At 41.7% G+C, this 23,619-nt stretch overlaps 1 protein-coding gene and 1 long non-coding RNA gene across 3 annotated transcripts in view; both read left to right on the top strand.

The window, feature by feature from the left end:
- Window positions 1-23,619, top strand: part of GMDS (GDP-mannose 4,6-dehydratase) — a 480,820-nt gene that overhangs the window by 93,309 nt on the left and 363,892 nt on the right. The gene's annotated exons all lie outside the window — the stretch shown is intronic.
- On the top strand, window positions 8,133-13,476 carry LOC132432882 (uncharacterized). Its single transcript, XR_009521024.1, has 3 exons — window positions 8,133-8,272; window positions 9,254-9,475; window positions 10,838-13,476. It is a non-coding gene; the product is annotated as an uncharacterized lncRNA (long non-coding RNA).

Here is a 23,619-nt window from a genome sequence, read left to right as displayed (position 1 = left end):
TGTTTTTGAACAGGAGACAAATAGATTCAGAGGTGAGTCTACAGGTGGGGCTTCAGAAGAGTAAGAAGTTGTTGGGTGAAGGTGGTGGCAGTCGAAGTGGGCATGAGGAGGATGGAACAGGAGGCCTGTAGGGCTGACCCTCTGCCGACAAGATACGGGGCTGGGGAGGAAGGGAAGCGCTGCTCCAGGGCACTGGGGCCAGATGACTGATGGTCCCGGTGCTAGAAGCAGGTGTCCGAGGAGGGACTGCTGAGTTGGGGGTGCGTGTGAGAGGCTCCCTCTTGGACTCGTCCTACCAGCGGTACTGGAAGGACATTCAGGTAATGCAGGTCAAAGGCAATCGAAGGTATGCTGTGAGGTTTGAGAGAGATTTGGAGTTCAGTCCTGGGAGTTCTTGAGAGGCCGAAGCCAAGGCAGCAGATGAAAACAGAGGAGTGGATGAAGCTGGAGCCTTGGGGCCTGGGAGCGTTTGCGAGGGGCGTCATGGGTGACAGGGAGGTGGGGTCAAAGAGGCAGGAGGGTGGAATTGTGTGAGGGAGCCTAGAGACCAGGCGGTTCAGGCAGGAGGTGTGTCTGCCGCGCTAGGGCTTCAGAGGCGTGCGCAGGAGTGACGAGCAGGCGGGCGTCGTGGCCTCTGTGGTTAGGGTGGGGGTGGTTTGGGGCTTTTAGGGAGAGCACTTTAGCGATGCGGTGGAGGAATTATCCGGAAGGCGAGGGGCGTAGAAGTCAAGGGTTACGGAGGGTTGTAAATTGAGTGGATTCTTTCCTGGGAAAGTCCTGCCTTGCCCAGCAGCCTGTCTGATTCATGAGGTCTTCCTTTCCCAGGATGTGTCCAGGAGATGCTGACCCTGGTGTGGGGGCTTCAGTTTGAGAACCGCTGTGCTAATGTTTCTGGTTTCTTGTTTATCTGTGTGTAATATGCGCCTTAAATGCATTCTTCCTTCAATGCATCAGCTTTTGAATTTGGTATAAATTCCTTGCCAGCTAATGACTATGTGAGCTTGTAAAGCTGAGAGTGGAAAGAATCTAAGAAGAATCTGATACATGTTTATACCAGAATTCTCCACATTCAGAACTCTTTTTCCGAGCAGCGTGTAGTCAGTGAGAACGCATACTTCCCGGGTACTCCTAGTGTTCTTGAGGAGCAGCGTGAGTGCAAGCCACCGTCAGAGTGTCTTTGGAAAGCCCGTGTCCCATGCCCCTCTTCCTGTGCGGCCTGATGTCAGATGGGTTCTTAGCGGTGGAAAGAGTGGGTGTGGGGAGGGGCTGGCTGGGAAGGACAGCTGGTGACAGCAGACTGCGGCTGGCTCGGGGGGCGTAGCTGTGCCCCTGCCCACCTCTCCACAGCTCTGTGTGTTGGCCTTCAGCTGCCTACCTGTTCTCCCAGCAGCTTGTGAGGGGGTTAGGATGGAAAACACGTATTTTGTTCCTTATAATTAATTTCTCTGTATTAATCAGCTTTGTAGCATTTATTGTATTCATAGACAGTACTTTTTAAACAAAAGTTCTTTCTGACAGTGCAATGTTTGTAAGAAGTTAATTACAATGTGTCTCTTCTTATTTGGTTTGGAGCTCTTTTGAAAGAAAGCTCTAATATTAGCGCACGTTGCATTTCATTTTGAATCCGTGACTTCTAGACCGGGCATTGTTTGTGTTGGCCTCTCTTTGTGCAGAATAGAGCCTTCTATCACTCTCACTTCCAGTTAATTTGATGTGGGCTATGGTATGCTAAAAGTAAGGAAAATAAAATAATAGGAAGTTGGTCTGGTTTCCTGTAGGAAACCAATGAAGATGAAATTGGTTCTTGGAATAAACCCACAGCAGTCTGGGAAATACTGACTGAAGACATTTTTCTGAATCATAAACAGAAAAATTATGACTCATGAAGTGTAGGTCATTGAGAGGCTGATTTGATCTTATGTAGGAGAAAGTGAGAGACGACTGAAATGTACTAGTTATTAAAAGTAGTTAAACCTAGCGTGGTGACATCACCCAAGTAGGAACAAATTATCCAGTATACATAGTCCTGCCCATTTTGATGAGGAAATGTTTTAGGAGCCTGCTTTATTGTTCTTTTAAAATTTTTACTGTGTAAATAATATTTTTCATTAATTTCTGTCTGAAATTTCTTATCTGTTCAGCATTCATTACTGTCATGACTTTGGAGTTTTCCACCATTCCTCACAGCTTCTTTGATAATCATACTTCATTCTTGAAGTCATGCTGTTGGACGAGATCTGCCTACAGGAAATCTAGCCCAGTATGACCCTTTGGTCTCACAATGTCATGTTGGAATTGCCTTGATTATTTTTTAAAAATGAAAATGATGCAATCATGAAATGTTAGAGCTAAAAGGAACCTTAGAAATAATTTAATATGATTCTCATTTTATGAGTGAAGCCACCTGCTGCTCTGAGTCACATGTCGGGCGACCGGCCGATCCAGGATCAAAACTCAGACCCGCGTATTCGGCAGCTTGTTCTAAGGACCATCGAAGAAAATGATGGTCTCCATTGGCAATAATTCTCATGTAAAATAGTCCTCACCTTAAGAACTTTCCCCACATACCTAAGTTTCTCCTGAAGCTTTTTTCTTTTCCTTGTGTCTTTTGTGGAGACACAAAGTCATTTGCTCTTCTTTTTTTAGTTTTGAGAACGATTTTCAAATCCCTTCTCAGTGTTCAAGACCGTTATTAAGTCTTTCTTTGACTTTCTGTCATTGAAACTGAATAACTCCCTCCGTGTCATTTGTTTTCTAACTCTTGAATTATCTTCATTATCTCCTTTTCGACTCTCTGTGGGTCATTTGTTTGATTTTGTCTCACGACAGCCAGGAGGCCTACGTGCCCAGAAGGTACCTGGGGCAGGCGGCGTGCGGGGCAGGATTTCCTTGTCCAGCTGTGCGGGACCGGCTAGCGGATCTGAGTATTGGGAGCAGAGGGGCCGAGTCTAATTGTCTTCCTGGTGGGGCTTCCAGCCCAGGAGGCAGGGCAGGAAGCGGAGCTGATTGTGAGCCAAGTGGCTGGCGGGGTGGCCAGGCAGCGCCTCAGCATCCGGGAGTCAGAGAAGCCAGTGCAGGGGGTGAAGCTGGGGGAGAAACGGGCCCCGGGGAGGGGACCGTGCAGTGTAATCTCCTGAGACAGAAGTGCCCTCTCCAGTGGCCTTTTCCTGGCTGCTCCTAGCCCCCCCGCCATTTGTCTCCTATTTATGGGGAGGAAGCCCACACCTCCTGGGGCTGCTCTAACCAGGGGGTGACGGGGTACACTGGGACGACTGCGTTACGGGGCAGGGCAGGTGCCTGGGGGGACGTGTACTTCGTGCCTGACTCACCCAGTTCTGGAACAGAACAGGAGCACCAGTGTAGCTTTGCTGTGCAGGTGCAGGAGGGTCGGGACCCACAGACAGCATGGAGGGCTGTTCTCCTGGGCCTTGCTCCCCACGTATTTATTTCGGAGCCTGGCCAGCCAGCAGGGAGTGTGAGAAGAGCAGGGCAGTGAGGAGGGGCCAGGGGCATGGTTCTCGCCGTCGGGGAGGGGCTGTCAGGGCGACCTCAGGCTGGGCCAGGCCCAGCCCTTCCCACCTGGTTGCACCGGAGCCCGTCGTGCCCCCTGCACTCTATGCGGCAGCTCACGTGTGCAAAGTGCTGTGTGCAAGAGCTTCAGAGCAGAAGCCTGTGTCCTGGGGCCAGAGGGAAGGAGGTGTCCGTGGGCACTGGAGCACAGGCAGGACCTCCCACGTCAGGATGCCCAGGACGCAGACCCAGGCCCAGCCCAGAGCCCAGGCCCCGCGCTGCTGGCTTCAGCTCGCGTCACCTGCAGGCCCCATTCGTCACCTGTGAAACGGGTGGGCACCTCGTCTTGCGGGTCCCAAGACATGCTTCCCTGTGGGCCTCTGCCCTTGCTTCCATGGTGCTGCTCTGTCCTTGATATTCATGATCTTGGTCTCTAACTGCTCCCTGCCTGTGCTCAGGTGTCAGCTCCTCAGTAAGGCCCTCCTACCGTCCTGTGCGCAGCAGTCACCCCCCTGGGAAGGGGGCCAGTCCAGCTCAAGGGCGGCAGTGCCGCCGGGGGTCAGGGGTGCACGTGGGCTGCTCTACCCTCTGATCCAGGTGCTCTCTGCTCCTCGCAGAGGCTGACGTGAGGCCAAGGTGGCAGCGAGTGGCTGCAGGGCACCGTTGCTGCTGCCCATGGGGGGCCTGCCCTTTGCCACACTGCTGCTGGGAACTCTGTGCAAGAATGTCTTCCTCATTCAGATGTCCGTAGTTCCTGCCGCTGAAATGTTCACTTGTTATGGCATATTAGGAAGAGAAAAACGATGTTTCAGACCCTTGTTTTTTACTAAATGGGCCACAGAATTCTGAGGTGGAAGAGGTCGATGAGCCTGCCCAGCCCCTGTTTCACAGAGTGCCGCCCGGAACCTGCATTTGGTGATGGGGGAGGCCAGACGGGACCTTGTCAGACAGTGCCTTGTACCTGTCAGAGGGCTGGTCTGAGAAGACCAGGGCAGAGCGGGGCAGGCAGCACAGGACCCTGGTGGGCCCAGGCTCACCTCTCTTGTCACTCCCGCCACTGACCACAGTGCAGGAGGTCTGAGTTAAGAGCTTTGTGTTTTCTTTCTGGAGGGACCCGGTTAGGACGAACCCAAAGGACCAGTGTTTGCATAGCTGGAAGGCCCCCAAATCCAGCCCCGCAGGGTGTGATGGTAGCCTGTCAGCGATGCTAAAACGAAACCCAGAGGACTGACTCCTCAGGGATAACCACAGCCTTTTCGGTCACGGTAGTTCAATTCGATGCGTGGCTCTTATATTGAGCGCTGTGCCACTGTGTGCGTTTCCCTAAAGGCTACGGGAGGCCAACGACACTTGCTCCTATGGGATCGGAAGAACCAGTAGCCTGATAACTAGAAAAAGTCATTTGTTCTTATTAGTATACTAAATCAAACAAACAAAAAATTGCCAAATCAGTTTACTGTCAATTAACCTATTTTCTAAGATTGAAAAATAAATGCTTCTGCTTTAATACTGCAAATACATTTTTGTCCACATTTTAGCATACGCAAAATATAACTCCATATTGGGTCTCTGAAGATAACTTGTTTTGCTTGGTAGATGTGTAAATTGATACAGCCTTATGTATTTTATGAGGTCTAAAATTAATTTTTATATATTCGTATATAATTCTCACATGTGCTTAGAGCAACATAAAATCACTCTAGTGTGTTACCAACTTGTTAACATTGAAGTTGTGAAGGTACCTCCCGGGCAGGAGGGCTTTACTTGGTAAAGAGCAGTGAGTGTGGCTGTTAGAACCCGAGGATGGTTGCGGTGTGTTTGCAGGTAGGCCTGGCGTCCACATGGACTACATGCAGGGTGTGTTTCTGGCAAAGTGATGAGCTCGACAGGGGTGGAGGGTCAGGTGAGCAGAGCGGTGGCCTGGGCACCCCTGGGCTCCAGTGAAGTTGTGTTTTGCTGCCTTCGTTCTCCAGTCTTCATCCCTTTCTGATGGATCCTGTTCGTCACCTGTGCGGCTCAGTCCCTGTGATATTTAATACATTTGCAAACCTCTTTGGTTTGTTACAAGGTGAAGCTGCAGCACACAGAAAAAGCCCTTTTCACTTTACGATTTCATTTTTGTGCTGGTGGTGCATGAACCCCACCAATGTGAACATGGCTGATGGGTTCCTGTGGTTCTTAGGAAGACACTGAGCGTCTTTATCTTCTATTCATGAGGGTCGAGCCGGACGGGCACACTGCGGGCGGGTCCCTGTGTGTCATCCGCTCAGATTCTCCTTGGAAGCCTGTTACAGATTTGAGCAGTCGAATTCAAATTTAAAGCCACTTAAAAGTCCTTCCTACTCCATTAAGAATTTATATGAGAGAGAACACTATGAAAGCTCTCCTCTCCTGTTCAAACAGATTGTTCTGTTTTATTAGCTCTAGGTGGTATTGTGATTTTAATAACAGCTAATAGTGTTTGGAATTTTTCTTATAATTAGTGGACCACACAAAGATGTGTTTGTTGGGTTTGGTACTCTTAATTCGCTTACAATAGTGACTTGTTTACTAAATAAAATCCAAAGTATTATTTTAGCTTTGCACAATTAAACCAAAATTAATGCAAATAGCTAAATGTACATGTTTATCTTAACATTAATTTCTAGACGTATCTATAAACACAAATAGTAAACCGGTAGTAAGTCAGTGAAGGTACTATGAGTGAAACATTTTGTTTTGGACTTTTATTGATGAGTGGAGAACTGCTTTTGGATTCCCCATTAGATTAGAGTACATAATTTGCATAAATTAAGATGTAGACATAAATAATACCTAGTTTAATACCATAGATAATGGATCTGTCCCCCTCCCCGCAAAAAGAAGAGTAGTAAAACTAAGAATTTAAACTTAACTGTTCCTTTAAAACCTCACATAGAGCTTGGTATCAAACAAGATTTCTACTTTATCCTTTTAGTACAAATGGAATTTATAGAATTCTCTTTGTTAAAGTTGGATCCTTGAAGTTGGTACATATAGTAAGATAAAGTGGAACCTTTTCTATTTCAAAGAAATTTAATGGGTAATATCTTTTTTATATATTTCTACTGTAAATCATTAATTGGATACCTTATCAGTGCCAGCAAATAGTAAATTGTATGAAGATTTATTTAATTTAGATTTCCAGTTTTGAAAAATGTCTAGCATCAAAGATTAGTAGGTTTCATTATGATAGCCTTCTAGTAATATTCACATGAAGTATATGTTGTTTAGGGATGTTAATTAAAAAATCATTCATGATGAATTTAAATTTGCTCTATTTATAAATAAATATGCATAAAGGCTTGGTTTGGCTTGTTAAACTATGTTAAGTTTGTCATTAGAATCACTTGGACTGACAGTTCCTTAGAAAATGTTGAATTTTCATTGATGAGCTCAACTTGTATACAGTCATAGTGTCGATGATTAAAATAGGGTGTTTGCTGGGTGGCAAGCGTTGCACTGATAGCAGTCCTGAACTTTCTGTGTATGGCGGGTCGGTGGAGGGGAGCACCCAGGGTGCACTCTGCATTTTGTTCGCTATATCAGGGTACAGCCTCTCCCGAGTCCTTTCCCCTCCCACCCCCGTACATCTCATTGGTGCCAGTTATTTTAACAGTAAAAAGTCTTTTAGAAATTAGTAGTGTTGACAAAATAAACCTTTAAGGAGTGTTCTCTAGGACTGTTGACACACCTGATTAGTCCAGGTTGGAAATATCGATCTCTGCCTTTACCAAGTAGATTAATTATTAATTATTCTTCAGCGGTTTTAGCAGAGGAAAGAGGAAAGGTTTTCTGTGGTTTTGGTTTGTTTTGCTTAAGGTTCCTGTATGGCCCACCCCGGAGTGTTTTTCTTGTTTGTGTGCTTTTTTGACGCTGACATTTGTCCGCACGGTTCAGCGTAATCTGCACCACAGGGAAGGCTGAGGGCTCTAGGGTTCTGACACGTTTCTCTGTCTTCCCTAGAAAGGCAGCATTTGGGCATTTGACAGAGACTAGGTGATTATCAAACCACAGTATTTGAGTTTTTGGTAGTTTACATAATGTGAGTAGATTTTTTTTTAATCTGGTTTCTTTACATTTACTTTATATTAAATATTATGAAAGTGATCATTTGATCATATTTGGCAAGATATTTAGATTGCAGTTTTGCAAAATTATTTTTATTGTAATTATTTAAGTGACTTAAAACTTTAACTTCTTGTTGCCTCTTCTTTTTCAATCATAACTCCGTAGAAGTGGCCATATTCGCTAAAATTTATCAACAGCAATGATGGACTGTTGGTTTTGGTTTATGTTAAATAATGCATCTTCAGTACTTTTCCGAAAGTTGCTTCACAGATAAATAAATAGAAATTCCTTCTAAGCTTCCAGGGAAGCTTTTTTGTGGGGAAGCAAATTACTCCTGAAGCTTCCCTTGTCATCAGAGACGGGATTCTTTTTGGAACAGGGGGAGTTTCGGGGTGTGGGGGGGGGTGGAAGAGCGTTGTGCCCTTTTCTACGTATAGATGGCAGCAGAGCGTTACAGACGGCGGAAGTCAGCCTGGCAGTTAGAACAGAGATGAGTGACAGTGTAAACCGACTTCTATCAGCGTGGCCGCCTGTGTCCTGTAGTTAAACATAAAATAGGAAAGAAAGCCACTGTTGATAACACAAGGGTGTAGGAGAATGAAGAAGGCTGTGAGAAGCTGTAATACACTGAATTTCTGGACAAATCCCAGGTGGGAAAGCTTAATCTTTGAAGGTATGTCACCCAGTCCCGTAAGATGATAGAAATCAGCTAAGATAATATGCGTGTCAAAATCCAGAGGCGACAGAGGGCCGGGGGGCGGAGGGGCAAGGGGGAAGCAAAAGAGAAACCGGACACAGTTGCGGCGGCGAGTGATGGCCCGCTGCCTGCAGGCTGTGGGGCTTGGCCTGGACGCCGCCTTCTCACTTAAGCCAGTTACCAGGAGGAAATGTCAGTCCACGAAGCAGGCAAACATTCCATGGGAACATTTGCTCAAATGTCAGCATTTTAGAAAATAGAACTGCGGTCTGTTATGGTCTGGTCCCCACACTGGATTTGCTATTCAACGCACAAGGACAAAGAGATTCCTTCAGAATGCGTTTGCAATTAGCAAGTCATTTAATGTCTTAATTAGCATTCCTAAATAATGACATCATCACCATAAAAGGTGGCAGTCGTCATTATAATTAATATTTAATATGCGTCTGCTTCTGAGGGCCCTTCTGTGGCTGCCCGCAAATATCCAAGGTAGTTTTCAAGTTTCAGGTTTGGATTTGGTGAGAGCACAGGCATGAGGATCTAATAAAGTAAAATCATGTTTATTAGAAACGTGAGGTATGGAAGCAGGTTATACAAGAGCAGTTTGTAGCGTGTCCTGAACCGGAGGATCAGGTCAGCATCTACTCCTTGGGAGCCTCCTAAGGCTTCTTACTTCCTCGAGGTGATGCTGCGGCTGTTCAGGAAGACGCTCCCCTGCTCTTCGGCTTCTTCCGATCTGCTCTCACGCGCTTTAGTACCGCAGACCAGCCTCTGTGTCACAAAACTGATTCCAAAGGTGTGTCTAACCACTTGCTCAGATGTAGCGCCTGGCAAGTCTCTCCTGTGACAGCAACTTATTTCTCACATAATTATTTTCTTAGTAAATTTGATATCTTAACAGCCCCTTACCTCATTTCTGGGTTCAAAAAATAACACCGAATATTATTTATTTCTCAGACTTCACAAAGGCTTACTTGACTGTAGCTGCTGCACTGCGGGAAGGGCCGGGGCTGCCAGGGCCAGTCCCACCGCTGCCCTGGGCCTCGGTGTCACTTAACGAGGCAGAAGACATATCCCTGCTGCCGTGGGTTACTTGTTAGTGATGGAGTGGGTCTGCCCTGTCACAGATCAGTAGAAAAGAAGATACATACTTACACGTGTGCTGTTTCTCTGGTTTAAGTAAGCTATTGCGTTAACCTCAGTTTGTCTGCACAGCTAGGTCTGTGTTACTCTCATTTTTTTAGTAGTGTGGGCTGTGTAAATACAAGAACTAAGAAAGGTTTGAAATAATCCAAATTTGACTTTGATCCTAAACATGTAATTATTTTATAATTTTGTGAGCTTTCAATTTAATTAATTAAACGGCATTTTATAAGATGAACTTTCACCATCATATAGTTCTTAAAATCAAAGCCTATGTTGTTTGAATTAGTGACAATTATATATAAATTTCTTCATACAGCATTATCAAAATATCAATTATATGTGTTTTAGATTTAGAATGAAATATATATCATTTGTTTTAGGTTGACATGTGCTGTTTGAAAACAACTTTTAGCCAGAACATAGTATGTTTTGCAGGTGCCTGTATACTTTCTCTTTTATACTTTTTGTCCCTCTTTGGTCATCATTAGATTTAGACCATGCGCTTTTTCTTAGTGGAAGAGTACGTTGCAGATTATTTATGTGACCTTTTTCAAAAAAAAAGGACAATATTGCAACACCACTTCCTCCAACTGCTTGATTTGAAAGAATCATGTCTAGAGTAGGCAAATTTCACAGAAGGACATTGTTTTCAAACTAATCTACTGATTTTCTTCATGTTAGCATCAGCACATCAGTTTTCCTTGATAAAATGTTGTGACTATTTTACATAAGTAATTAAATGTAGAATAATTAAAACATTTTCAGTTTGCTTACAACCTTTTAAATGGATTTTAGGAAGGATGCACTTTATAAATAATTTTTGATGCACTTTAAACCTGAGAAACAGATTTTATGCGAGTCATAGAGGTCTGTCAAGATCTTATTGGCATCTTGTAACTAATTGTGATTTGCGATGGCTTTACATTTGTAAAATGAATCTTACAAAATCTTAGATATTTGAAAATTTGTACTATAATATAATGATAGCTTATGTAATGCTTCTCTTGAGTATTTCTTTTTTTTAATTGTGTTACCTTCCATGTAATTAGTTAGGTAGCATTCTAGTTGATCAGTAAATTAGAGTACACTCTATTATTTAGGATTATACTGTCAAAAAATTTGTTCTTTTAATTCTTAGCTTTTCATTCTAACTATGCCCAAATTGTGCTTTAAAAAAATTTGATAAAAATGTTTTAAAATATGGAAATATTCTAAAATTATTTGTATGTTAGACAGGAGGGACTGTGACCCCAAAGCCTACTTTCTCGTGTGACCATTGTTTTTCGTGAAGTAGTAATAATCAGTGGAAAATTTAGTTAATTTCCTATAAATGCCTGAAGTCCAACTTTGGCCCCAAATTTATCCTTTTAAAAATTCCTTTTTTCTTTTTTACAGGTTGCATCTGTATTTTTGGATTGAACACTTACTTACGTTCGTAATTGTATTGCCGGTCGCTTGTATTCTTTGGGGAATGATTCCACGTGGATTTGGTGTCTCTAGCTCTCTGTCTCTCTGCCTGCTGCATTCTCTCGGTTTCCTCTTGAGGATCCTGCTTCCAAGCTGAGCATCTTCTATGTTGATGAGTCTTGGTGCTGCAGCTTTACTGGCACAGGGTCCAGACACTAGTCCATAAAACCCAGTTTAAAAAGGCTCTAAAGTGTGAAATATTAGCTTGTCATTTTTTTCTCAAGTTTTCTCTTTTGACAAGCTTCGTTGAATTTTCTTTTTCTTTTTTTCCTATGTGTCCTGCCATCCTAATTCTGAAGGAATTTATAGATATATCATTTGGGAAAAGATGTATTTTAACTGACAACATAAATATCTTGGTTTCGCAGTTATCTGGTCAAAGATTTTAAATTGCAAACCGTGAAAATTCGTTCTTTACAATATAGCATAAATTACATTTAGCGCTTTCAGTAAAAACATTTCAGTAAAATTTTGACACGAACAGTGTCACATTAAAAAAAAAACTCAATGTCAGCTCATATGCTCATGAAATATTTAATAGAAACATTGCAGGTTAATTTTGTCTTCTTTAATAATAAAATATAAGTTTACAAAGAGTTTTGACTCAGCTTACTCATTGTCTTGCAATTACTAATACAAATGAGAATTTTTAATGAGATAAGAATTACACTTCTCCGTGTAAAACAGCAACGAAGTGCAGAGATTTAATGCTTACCTTTACTTTCAGGGGCACCTCATTTTCTCCACTGCAGTAGATCTTAATTCCAGGTGTTAGCACACGACATTCGTGTAGTGTTCCAATCACATGTTTGTTTGTTTAATATTCGCTCTGTGACCTGACGCGCTCTGTAGTATCATGATTTCTCGGTCATGCAGATTTTGTTGCTGTTATTGACTTCTTATTTGCAGTCTTCCATCTGTGTTAAACTAAAGACATATGTTGTGTTGTCACCTGTCAGATCCCTTATGAATAGTCTGTACTTTACTTAAATTGTATCGTGGTTTTAGACCTTTATGAACAGAGCTTCATAAAATTAAGTAAGATAGTTTGTTGCGTGTACAGATATGTTCATGAAACATCGCTATAATGATGAAAATATTGACTGTTGGAACAATTAAGACATTAAGAAAACACATATTTAAATGTGGCTAATGTCTGAAAATTTGTGAGTTGTTTATCTCTTAGAAATTTGTGATAAATCTAAAAGATAACTAAGGATTTCACTATATTGAAAAATTTATAGATATGTATTTATTTAACCCAGTTTTAATTATATAATTATTTTATGATTTAAGCCTCATTGATCTTGTGTGTGTGATCAGTATATTGAAATGTACAGCATTCTAAATACTAGCACAGGATATTTTTTCTTCATGAGAAGAAATAGAAGGAATTAGACTAGCCAGAGCCTTTTTAGTCTTGCAAAGCAAAACTCATGAATGAAACGTGCAGCTTCTCTGGGCCTCAGTTTCCACATCTGTAAAATGGGGGGTGAGGCTTTGGGAAGGAAGGGTTAGGTCAGCTGCTCTCTGAGATCTCTTCCACCCTAAAATTCAATGATGATATGATTTGTTTTTTGCAGTAGTGTTATGCTTATCAATGTAAATTGTATGTCTTATCTAATGTAAACGTAAGTGTAATAAAAGCTAAGGATGAAAAGTTCAGTCTCTTTTCAAAACCATACTTTTAGGGAAGAATCAGTGGACAGATTTTAGTATAAATGGTTTTCTCAAGAAATATTTGAAATCCTAATCTAGAGTAGACTTCTACCTTTTAAAATGTAATGCAGAAGAGTAGAAACTAGATGTTTGATTTGTGGGATAATGAGTTTGTCACATCCGTATTGGCAACTCTACTAAATATACGCTAAGTGCGAGTTTATAATGAGAAATGTCGTGGTTAAATATAGACAATGATTTTAGAAAACAAAAAGTGAAAGCTTAGAAAATATATTTTTAAAAGCCAACATTATAATTTTACTAGCACAGCCTGAATTCATCATCTGGCAGAAAAAAACAAAATTAAATGTTTTAATTTCCAAGACTTTTTTGTTGTTGTTCATATTTTATTTGAAAAGGAACTGTCATTTATTCCTAGGGTTTATAAATGTCAGAGAAAGATGGCTCATACTAACAAAAACACGTCTTTTCTTCTTAGCTGTGATTGTATTTATTGTATTCCCAAGTGAAAGATTCCAACATTATAACTAGCAGAGGTTCAATTATTTTTAAGTCATCCAGATTCCTTTTCCATTTAGTGACGTTTCATGTGTTCGAGGTGGCAAACTTGTTTTTAGGTTGGTTTTTGAAGCTTATTATCTGTCTTATTAATATTTTAACCCCAATTAGGTCATTCCTAAAATAATTACTCTGAGCTTTTCCTTCTATGACTTGTGGAAATCTTAAAAGTTTTGTGCAGGGATTTCTGTAAGTATAACTCAAATAATCATGTAAATACTTTTCCCCACCTTTCTTCTGTGCAATTACTATAAGTATTTAAGAATTTGTTTCTAGTTGAAGTTATAAGTTACATACGAATTCTTAGATTGTTCCTTGTCTTTTGCTAGCTGCAATAAAAGCTTTAAAATTTTTAAATAGATTACTTTCTTTGTGACTAAATTTTCATTATTTGAAAAGCAATTATTAAAATAACTTATGTGTAATTTAAAAGATGTCATCCTAGCTTATTTGGTTTTACTAACATAAGAAAATATTTAATCAGCTTTATACAGTGTTTTCTCATCTTTTGGTAGCTTGTTGAAGGATTTTTTTTCTTTTCAAGTTGTGGCACTAATTAGAAAATACTTGAAAATTAATTATGGAGTGTAATTATTGGCAACATTGTATCTATTTGACAGTTCTTTTGTTGTCGCCACCCTAGCCATCTAGACCGCTGGCTACTTTCTTATATAACTGGAGGATCTAATTCCTTCATTTTACGTACCAGATAACTGAATCTCAAAGAAATTCAGCTCCTTGACTTGGGTCCGCCCGCTAGGTTTTGAGGGGCAGAACCAGGGCTAGAGTTAAGGCTTTCTTACTCCTTCTCCAGAGCTAAATCTTCTCTACCCATTGCCTTTCACTTGCTTTGTCAAAGTACGACATGGATGGATTGCTTGGAATTCTTTCAAAGCCTTTCCTGTGTAATAATGATGGCAGAGATTTCAAGCATTTGTCAGGGGCCACTAATACATGTTGTGACAGCAGTTTAAGGGGGGAGAAGGTGGATTTATTACTAATAAAACATTAAAACTCTGATATCTAAAGCCAAACATAATTTACATTCCATCCACCCCTCACTGCTCTACCTGTCCGTTTTGATTTAAACCCCCCTTCCCTCCCCAGCAGCGTCCATCCCCCTCCGGCCACCGCCGCCACCACCCTCAGCAGATAGCGGGTGAGGCGGGGGCTAGGGAAGCACTTTGACTAGAACCATCTGTTTTGCTCGCCCTCAGAAACAATAGGCCAGACGTTATTCTCTGGGGAGTTGTGTGTCCACTTACATACGATACTAAAGTAGGAAAACACAAAGTCTCCAGACTCCAACATGCCATGGCCTGGGGCAGCCTCTGGGCTTCTGGACGTGCTTGCAGTTCTTTCGCTCATTTGTACCTTCAGCTTGCAGACTTGCAGAGTTTATGTTTCCTTTTCCTTTTCCTTTCAAATAGCATTATTTTCTGTGTATTGTGCACAGCGTGGTAACATTAAGATGAAACCTGTGGAGGAGATTCATATTGCCCGTCAGTATACACACAATATATGTCTTTCTTCAGAAGCTGTCTTTTTGGAAAAAGACAAAAAACTTACTCTTTGACTCTTAAATATATGGACATTTTAAAATATGAAACCTACACTCGCTAACTGAAGTGGTCTCTGGATGTGTGTACACACACAACTAAAGTACGCGCGGGTGTTGGCGTTTTTGGCAGTATCATGTGACTTGCTGGGGATTTTCATGACATAACTGTACTTCAGAACTGATATCCATCTGTTTGAATTGGGAACCCTCTTGTTTGACGCAGGTCGAAGATGTTTTTACTTTTCCCAGGCTGGTGAGAATGATTTTCCCCCCTTTCTTTTGCTTAGTCCTGGAAGCAGTGAGCAATACGCGACCTTCATAGCGTGAGAGCCTACTGAAATATTTTCTAGAACTAACCATATGTTGTCCTTAGTGATTTGCATTGCATTTGACCTAGTAATACCTGTCACCCAACCTGTCATTTTCCTTAAAATGGCAAACCATTGATGTAGTGATTTGCACTGCATCAGTTAACATTAAGATTTTTATTTGTGAAACAGACAGTGAATATTTCCCCTACTGGGTTGTGCTTAAACTGTGCTCAAGTTTACCAGTTTGTTGTGTTTTCTAAAACATAAGGAAATTCTAGTAGTAAAAGAAACGAGATATATTTGTATATTTATTTGGAAATCATAAAATATACTTTATTTCTCTGTAAAGGTATTATGCTGCTTCAAAACAAGCTGATGTGTATAAACCTTAATTTAGAAAACAAATAGGATTACCACTTTAAACTATAAAATGAAAATTTACTTTATAAAATGATTCATGTGGGATTCTTTTTAATAGACTTTCTGTGCCACTTTACTAAATACTAAAATCTATACTTTTATCCTGTAAATTAGAGGACAGTTATATAATGTCATAGCTGTATCTCTGATTGATAACAGGGATGAACTCTTTATGTGGCCATTAGATATCCTGGTGTTCCTTTCTGTGAAATGCCTTTTCCTATTCTTTGTCCATTCAGTTCTTCTACCATTTTTATTGCTGATTTATAGGAATTCCTATAAATCTTTTATCAGTTAAATATGTTGCAAATACATTATTCCAGTTTGTCACTTCTGTGCTAACTTTGTGGCGTCCTTCACTGAACATAAATCTTAATTTTCTTAGGTCAGACCTTTTTTGGGGGGTGCTTTATGTGATTTGCTTGAGAAATCCTCTTGTGGATTGCATGCTTTCTCTGATAGGTTCCACAATTGATGGGAATCTTTCAGCTTCTTTGGAAGTTGTCATCCACTATATATTGTTGAAAGGATTCACATACTAGATTGAGTTAGACCAAGTGACCGCCAAGATTCCTTCCAACTCCACAATGCTAGAATTCCATTCTGTTACAGATAGAGTAAAAATAAAGGGCTATGTAGTCTAAAATCCACACCAAATTTGCTAGAAACACGTTGTATTTCATTGAATCCAAGACACCACTGACTTTCAGAGGCATTATCATTTATTTTATGTACCATACCATTGGGAAAGGCTAAGCTTTTCTAACTAAAAACTATGACACAATTCTTTCCTACCACTTAAAATTCTTTTATTTTTTACTTATTGAAAAGTTCATTTAGATGTATTGAGACATAGGTTTGTGTCGTATTTTACTCTTGTGCACATATCAAAATCTAAGTGAAGTGAAATACGGAATTGTAGACACTCTTCCTGTGACGGTATCTGCTGAGGTTGATGCCAAATTGGTGGCCCGCTGGGTATTTGAGTTCTTTCCTTTGTACAATGACTTTTGTTTTCATGCTGGGTGAACCTGTGATGCCCGCTGCGGTACACACTGTCTGACGGAGGGTGGCAGCGTGGCCAGGACCAGGTGTGCTTGCGTCAGGGCGCTGACACCGCGGCTGTGTGATGCGGCCCCTGAAAGGTGCAGCCTGAGGTGAAGGGACCTCGGGGTGAAGCGTGCTCTGTGCGACGTGTGGCCGTCCGTGCGGCCTTGTCAAGCTGGTCAAGCTGGAGTACAGTGCTTTGAGGGAGCATTGCCAGCTGGTCCACGGCTTCAGAATTCCAAACCAGGGGAAATGACCAATTGTCTTAGTTTTAATGAGAAAATTCCATGCAGAAATCTGTCTTCAGTGTTGGCATAGTTGTGCCTGTACTGTACCTTAGCTGGCTTAACGAATCATGGGATTTTACAGGTGGTCCTTCTTGTCTCTTGCGTGGTGCAGGAATCTTTGCTGTCGCCTCCCTGACTGGTATGAGCTCCTCCGTATGCTTCTGTCTGGACACTCAGCCTTGAGCTGATCAATTGTCTTCAGCAGGCTTGTCAGAAACGTCACTGTCTTAAACCCAAATCTGCTTCTTTCATCCTCTGTGCCATTGGTGCGTGCTGTGCCCAGACCACCAAACTACACCGAGGTGTCTGCCCCTCTTCTTATATAACTTACGCTTAAAATGTTGAATATAGCCTTAAATCTGCCCCGTTTTCTCTGAGTGCTAATTTCATTAATGTCCCTTGTAAGGTGTGGATTTAGTAAAGCGGATGGCACCCCAGGGCCACCATCTTCTCTTCTGTGCAGACTAAACTCTTACTTGCTTTATTGGCCGTTGTACTGTGCTATTGAGTGACAATTAAAATGCCCAAGTTTCTCTCAGATGTTTGGCCCATTAACTGTGTCTCCCCCTGCCCTACTTTTTTTTTTTTTTTTTTTTGCGGTACACGGGCCTCTCACTGTTGTGGCCTCTCCCGTTGCGGAGCACAGGCTCCGGACGCGCAGGCTCAGCGGCCATGGCTCACGGGCCCAGCCGCTCCGCGGCACGTGGGATCCTCCCGGACCGGGGCACGAACCCGCGTCCCCCGCGTCGGCAGGCGGACTCCCAACCACTGCGCCACCAGGGAAGCCCTCCCTCTGCCCTACTTTTTTTTTTTTTTTTTGCCCTACTTTTATAATTTAATATTTGGACCTCTTGGAGGGCTTCAGATTTAAGTTGCCATCTTATAGATCTAAGTTAAATTTTTCCAGTCTGTAGTGATTAAACAAATTGAAAGCTTTATTCAGTGATACAGTGTTCAGTATAGCTGCAGTCTCTAGCTCTGTCACTTTCTAATGCACTCAGTGTGTTTTCAAGCCTGCGTCCACTTCCCTGACGTGTATGTTGAACAGAACAGACTTGAGCAGAGCCCTTGGTGCATCCAGCAGGAGGTTCCCCAGAGATGAGCGTCAGTGTTGGCCTTCAGCCCCCTTGGGAGGGTCAGTTAGACAATTTAGAATCTCCCTATTTTCTCAAAGGGCCTGTCTTTGATTATCCTGTTGACAAGGTATCATGAAGAACTTTATCTAGGCCAGAAGATCGTTGGGAATTAGCACAGGATTGTTTCTTGAGAAATGTCTTCTCCCTTAAGCACTTTTTTCCCATTATACCAGGTCATTAAAAATTTTTTTTAATAAAATCTTGTTTTTAAGTTACAAAAGCAACATCAGAGAAAGTTTGAAAAATAAAAAAAAATTATTTAAAATCTTAACACTGGAACGTATGTTTTACTGTGTTTTTTAAATGTTTTTCTTTCTAGTCTGTTGAATTCCATGGACTCATAATATGCATTCAATTTTGTGTCATTTTTAGAATGAAAATGTTATAAAATAATTCTTTTTAAAATAATAAGCAGCATTTCAGTGACTGTAATCTTACGTGTCTTTCAATTTGAAGAATCATGCAGAATGACTTTACATTTATATGGACATTATAATTAAAGTGCTCTCTCATGCATTGTTCTTACGTGTTTGGATCTTTTCCCTGACTATCTCTAATAGGTACTATTATAGTCGTTAACTACTCCTTCTCGTTAGGGGACTAGTTGAATCTATCCTGACCAGATGAAACACCGTTGACATTATGTTTTAAGACAAATCTACGATTTTGTTTTCTCATCATTTTTTCTTTCTTATTTTACAAAAACTAGAGTACATAATGCGAAAACCAGGTTTTTGGTCTTTATTTGTATTTTTTCAAGGTTTTTTTTTTTGTCTTTTAAATACAAAAAAATGTTTTGCGGTCTTGTAGACCTACTTTCTGTTTAAATTAGAGATTTCTAAATGCCTGACAGGGCCAGCAGAGGCTAAATAAGCTTGAACTTAATTCTCAGTCCATTTGGTTACATGTGGAAAGACTGGTAACATTGGAAACAGAGTTGGTGGTGAGACTATAGATTTCCTGCCTTGCCCTACTTTCATAGTTTTGGCATGTTTCAATGGGCAAGTTCAAACTACAGCCCAGAAAGTGGAATAATAAATAACTTTTGTTCTATAAATTTGTATCATCATAAGGATTGGCTTAATACACACACCTCTCTGTATTTCCCGACAGCCTTCCAATATCTTTCCTTATCCATCAAACATGCTGCTTCATTTAGAATATCACTTATATTGCCATTAAATTAAAAGTTGTTCTTTTTTCTGGAATGTCTAAAATTCACAGCTTCTACCTACGGAGTTCTTGGTGACCTTTTTGTTTCTACTCTCCAGAGGAATGCACCAGGTTCTGAGTCTATTTCATTTTAAGGGAACATTTGTAGAATCTCTTTCTTCCGTGGTCACTGATAGGGGTATCAGTGGTAGAACATCTTCTGTGTTCACTGGGAAGAGGCTGGAACCATGTCTCTACATCTCCTACAACTATAGACTCTCAGTGTCTTAAAAAAAGGCGTCTAGCCTGAGTCTGCGTCTGGTGTTTGCTCTGCATTTCAAAACACGTTTATTGCCGACAACATGACAGGCGCTAAAACTGTGCCAGGCCCTGCCCAGGTGCCTCCCCCTAGAAAGATGATGATGGAGCCCCCCTCTCTGCTCCCACACTTCAGTGTGAGTGATCCCTTTGTACAAGGACACGGAAAGTGTGTGTGATCTTGGATGAGGGACGATTAATTCTAAAGATGATGGCGGTTTGGAAGAAAGGGCGGTGTCAGGGGAAACTGCAGAAGGGGCCCGCATTTGAGCTAGAAAGATTGAAGCCATATTCCGCCAGGTGGTCAAAGAAGGGCACTGGGTCTTCCCTGGTGGCGCAGTGGTTGAGAGTCCGCCTGTCGATGCAGGGGACACGGGTTCGTGCCCCGGTCCGGGAGGATCCCACGTGCCGCGGAGCGGCTGGGCCCGTGAGCCATGGCCGCTGAGCCTGCGCGTCTGGAGCCTGTGCTCCACAACGGGAGAGGCCACAGCAGTGAGAGGCCTGCGTATCGCAAAGAAAAAAAGAAGAAGGGCACTGGTTCTGAGAGAGCAGCGCAAGCCAAGGCTGACTGCACGGGGTGCTCAGGTGACTCGGTGAGAAGCACACATGTACCCCGAGAGTGTGGTTTCATCCTCAGACAGTTCTATTTGAGAATCTCTCTCCCTGTAGCTGGTTTTACATCCATTGTTTCTGGTTTTTTCCTTAGGAATCATGCAAAACAAATCCAATTATTTTGTCACACTTCTCCTCTCTTAATTTGGGAAGGGCGATTATTCCCGCGGGGACACCCCTCCCCCAGCTGGGTCCAGCCTTCCCTCCTGGGGGCCACAGCCCACTTCCTGGAGCCACTCTTCCTGTCAGGGTCAAGGTCCCAGGACTGTCCTGATTCTCATCTGTCCAGCATCTACCATTTGTCTTTATCGTTCCTAAAGTATAATGCTTGGAATTAAATATTCTGTGCTAGGTTTGGCCTGGCTGGTGTGGAAACAAATAAGTCTACGATTTTCTTTGTTCTAGTGACTAAACTTCCAGTTTTCAGACCAAGATTGTGAAGCCTATTTTGCTAACGATATCCAACTGTCCCATTGTCCAGTCATATTAAATGTATTTAAACTGCACTTGTAGCTCATTATGACTTGACATTTATGGAGATCGTGAAAGGGGGGAAAAAAAGCGAAAAAGGAAAACTGAATAGAATTTGAATACCTAGCAATGGAAAAATGTAAGAATTAAGTTCAGTTCCCCTGAGGTGTTTTAATGTGTTTTGGTCAGCGGAACTTGTTAAATGTATGAGGATGTATTTATACAGTTAGTGGTATTTGGGGGTCACCTTTTGATATGTGTTGGTTTCCCATCCATCCAAACATCTGGTGAGGATATTTCAGAGCACATTGGGCTCTCTATCAGCATACTTCAAAAGTAAGCAATTCCAGCTAAACATGATGAAGTCTCCTATACTATGAACCTAGAAGCAATTTAGTTGGCAACTCACAAGTGGAGAGTAGGGTGAGAACGAAATGAGACAAATCCCCCGGAGGCAGCTCACGTCGTACACCCTAAAGGGATGAATGCTAATATTGTACCTGAGGGTGCTTTTATGAAAGCTCGGAATGTCCAAATGTTTATCGTGGCAGTGCCTTATACTTAAATCACGTAATGAACATAGTGTCATTTTTCCTTTCAGTTCTGTTAGGCTGATAGTTTGAACTAATAAGTGATGAGACCTTGAAACTTCAGCTAACTCCTTCTTTGATACTCTAAAGTATATATTCCACTTTGGTTGTGGAGGAGTTGTTCAAATTATTTTATGCCATTATAAACATTATAGTAAGAGTTCAAATATTTTAAAATATTTGTTTTAATTTGAACTAGTATCAGTATAAATCAAAATGCTATTCCAAAAACTTTTGGGTTTTATGCCACTATAATTAAGATAGAGAAACAAGGATTTTTGATTTTTTTGTTCTAGCTTGTGATTGAAATCCTAGAAAGCAATGTAAAACAGGTCATTTTATAAACTTACGAGTTTTTAAAATCTATTGTTTATTCAGGTTGAATGCTGCATTGAAAATGTAAGAGATGTTTTGATATTTGGGATGTACATTGTTAGGAGTATTTTCTCTCTCTTTATTTGCTGGTGGCTCGCCTAATAAAATAATTTGTTTTTTAGTGGTAAATAATTTTGTTTATAACTATCAAGTGACTATGTTAATCTCCGTTTTGTAAATATTTATTTTTTTTCTGAGTATAGGAATTTATTATACTTGTTTCCTTCTTATTTCCAGGAGATTTTGGACCAGATGTTTTCTTAGTTCACTACAGTACTTTCTGTGTATAGAGATTTGAATTCATTGTTTTGTTCTATATCCAGCGATATGTAGGCTAGACTATTTGGATTAAATCTTCTATTGAAAACAACTAAAAATACAGGATAAAGAATATCTTAAATTTCCTTAAAATAATTGAAGAGTGAACAAGATTGTAAGCAGTTATCGGAAAAGTAGGAGAGGTAAGCCACATGTTCAGGCTGTTTTAATCCTGAGAGCATTTGTCTGTTTGGCCAGCTGGAACTTCAGTTTGACAGTCTTATGTGATGAGACAGAAATCAAAGGGCCTATCGCTAGGCTTAGGATGAATTAGATGGAAACCCTAGTTCCACCTCCAGAGGGTTCCACAGGAAAATTGCGTTGGTCTCAGCAGAGCTGAGTGGAGGGAAACTCCTGAGAAGGTGTAACCCCAAGGAGGCCCTCGAGTGTATTGTCATCCAAAAATCACATCACCTGGGTCGTCCAGAAAACTGCAAGCCCAGGATTTAGTTTTAGGCATTCACAAGTTTTTAGAACCCTTAGGTTTCTGACAGAAGCTAGCAAAATTCCACTCTGGAGGAAGGTCACACAAGTCAGCCTCACAAATGACTTTATGAAGGCAATGAGCAGCACATAGTGGAAAATAACCAGGCACTCAAGGAAAAGAAATTTCTACTGAGACCTTCTTCCTGCATCTTCTCTTCTGTCTGTGCTTTGTACACGCTTCTCCTTTCCCCCTCCTCTTCTCTCTTCCCTGCTGCCCACTCTCCCTTCCTCGTTTCTGCCCTGGCTCAGGGTTCTCACTGGATACCACCCTCTGAGCGTCAGCATTTTGCTCCTGGTGCTGTTGCTCTGGACAGGTTCTTCTTTACCATCTCACAAACAGTCTGTTGTTAGAGCCTTCTAGTTGACTTTAATTTCATTTTTTCTTCCCAAATTCAATAGTAAACCAGGTTCAGGCTAATTAAGTCCCTTTTTGCAATCCTTCAGTAGTTTCTGGATGAAAATTCCATCTGAGTTCCCTGTGGTCTGGCTACAGCTAGACCTTCCTTCCTTCCTTGTATGAAGGTGGCTGAGGTCTTGGGAACTGGGGCCTGGTTGAGAGCCTTTTACTCCCATGGTTCATGGCATCCTAGGCTACTATTCCTCAGACTAACCTAGAAGCTCTTTGTTTTTGTTTTTTTCTTTTTAATATTTATTTATTTATTTGGTTGTACCAGGTCTTAGTTGCGGTAGGTGGGCTCCTTAGTTGCAGCACGTGGGCTTCTTAGTTGCGGCACGCAAACTCTTAGTTGTGGCATGCGTGCGGGATCTAATTCCCTGACCAGGGATTGAACCCAGGCCCCCTGCATTGGGAGCACGGAGTCTTATCCGCTGCGCCACCAGGGAAGTCCCCTAGAAGCTCTTTGAAGAGAGCATTCTTTTGTTTTGTTTTACCGTTGGCCCTGGCTCCTCATGTAGTGATTTCTGCATACAGTCATCCAATAAACGTTCGCCGAGTGAATCGGTGGCTAAGAGAAAGCAGGTAACGGCTTTGCTGCAAGAAGGCCTGAGCTGTTAGGCAGGGGCAGGTTGGTGGGGGGAGCACTACCCCAACTGGTGCCCTTTGGTTTGCAGGACATTTCCATGTATTATCTGTCCCCCTTTATCTTTATGCAGACCTTATGGTGCAGGCAGGCAGATTCCTGTTGTTGCCATTTTTACAGAAAAGTTAACTTCTAGCCAGACTTGCTTTTTGCAAATGAGTCACTTAGTTCACTTCTGGAAGCATTAACAAAACACTTCCGTGTCCTCCACATTCTGCTCTCGACTGCAGGGTTCTTAACTCCTGAGCCCGCTACTATCACTAATTTAGCCTTGTAACCTTGGCAAGACACTTGGACTTTTTCTTCCATAGCATTTTCATCTGTAAAATTAATACTCCATGTCACAGC

This window comes from Delphinus delphis, chromosome 10, assembly GCF_949987515.2.
Source record: "Delphinus delphis chromosome 10, mDelDel1.2, whole genome shotgun sequence".
Taxonomy (NCBI): domain Eukaryota; kingdom Metazoa; phylum Chordata; class Mammalia; order Artiodactyla; family Delphinidae; genus Delphinus; species Delphinus delphis.
Note: the sequence above shows the minus strand (reverse complement) of the source record. Positions and strands in the feature narration are given on the sequence as shown.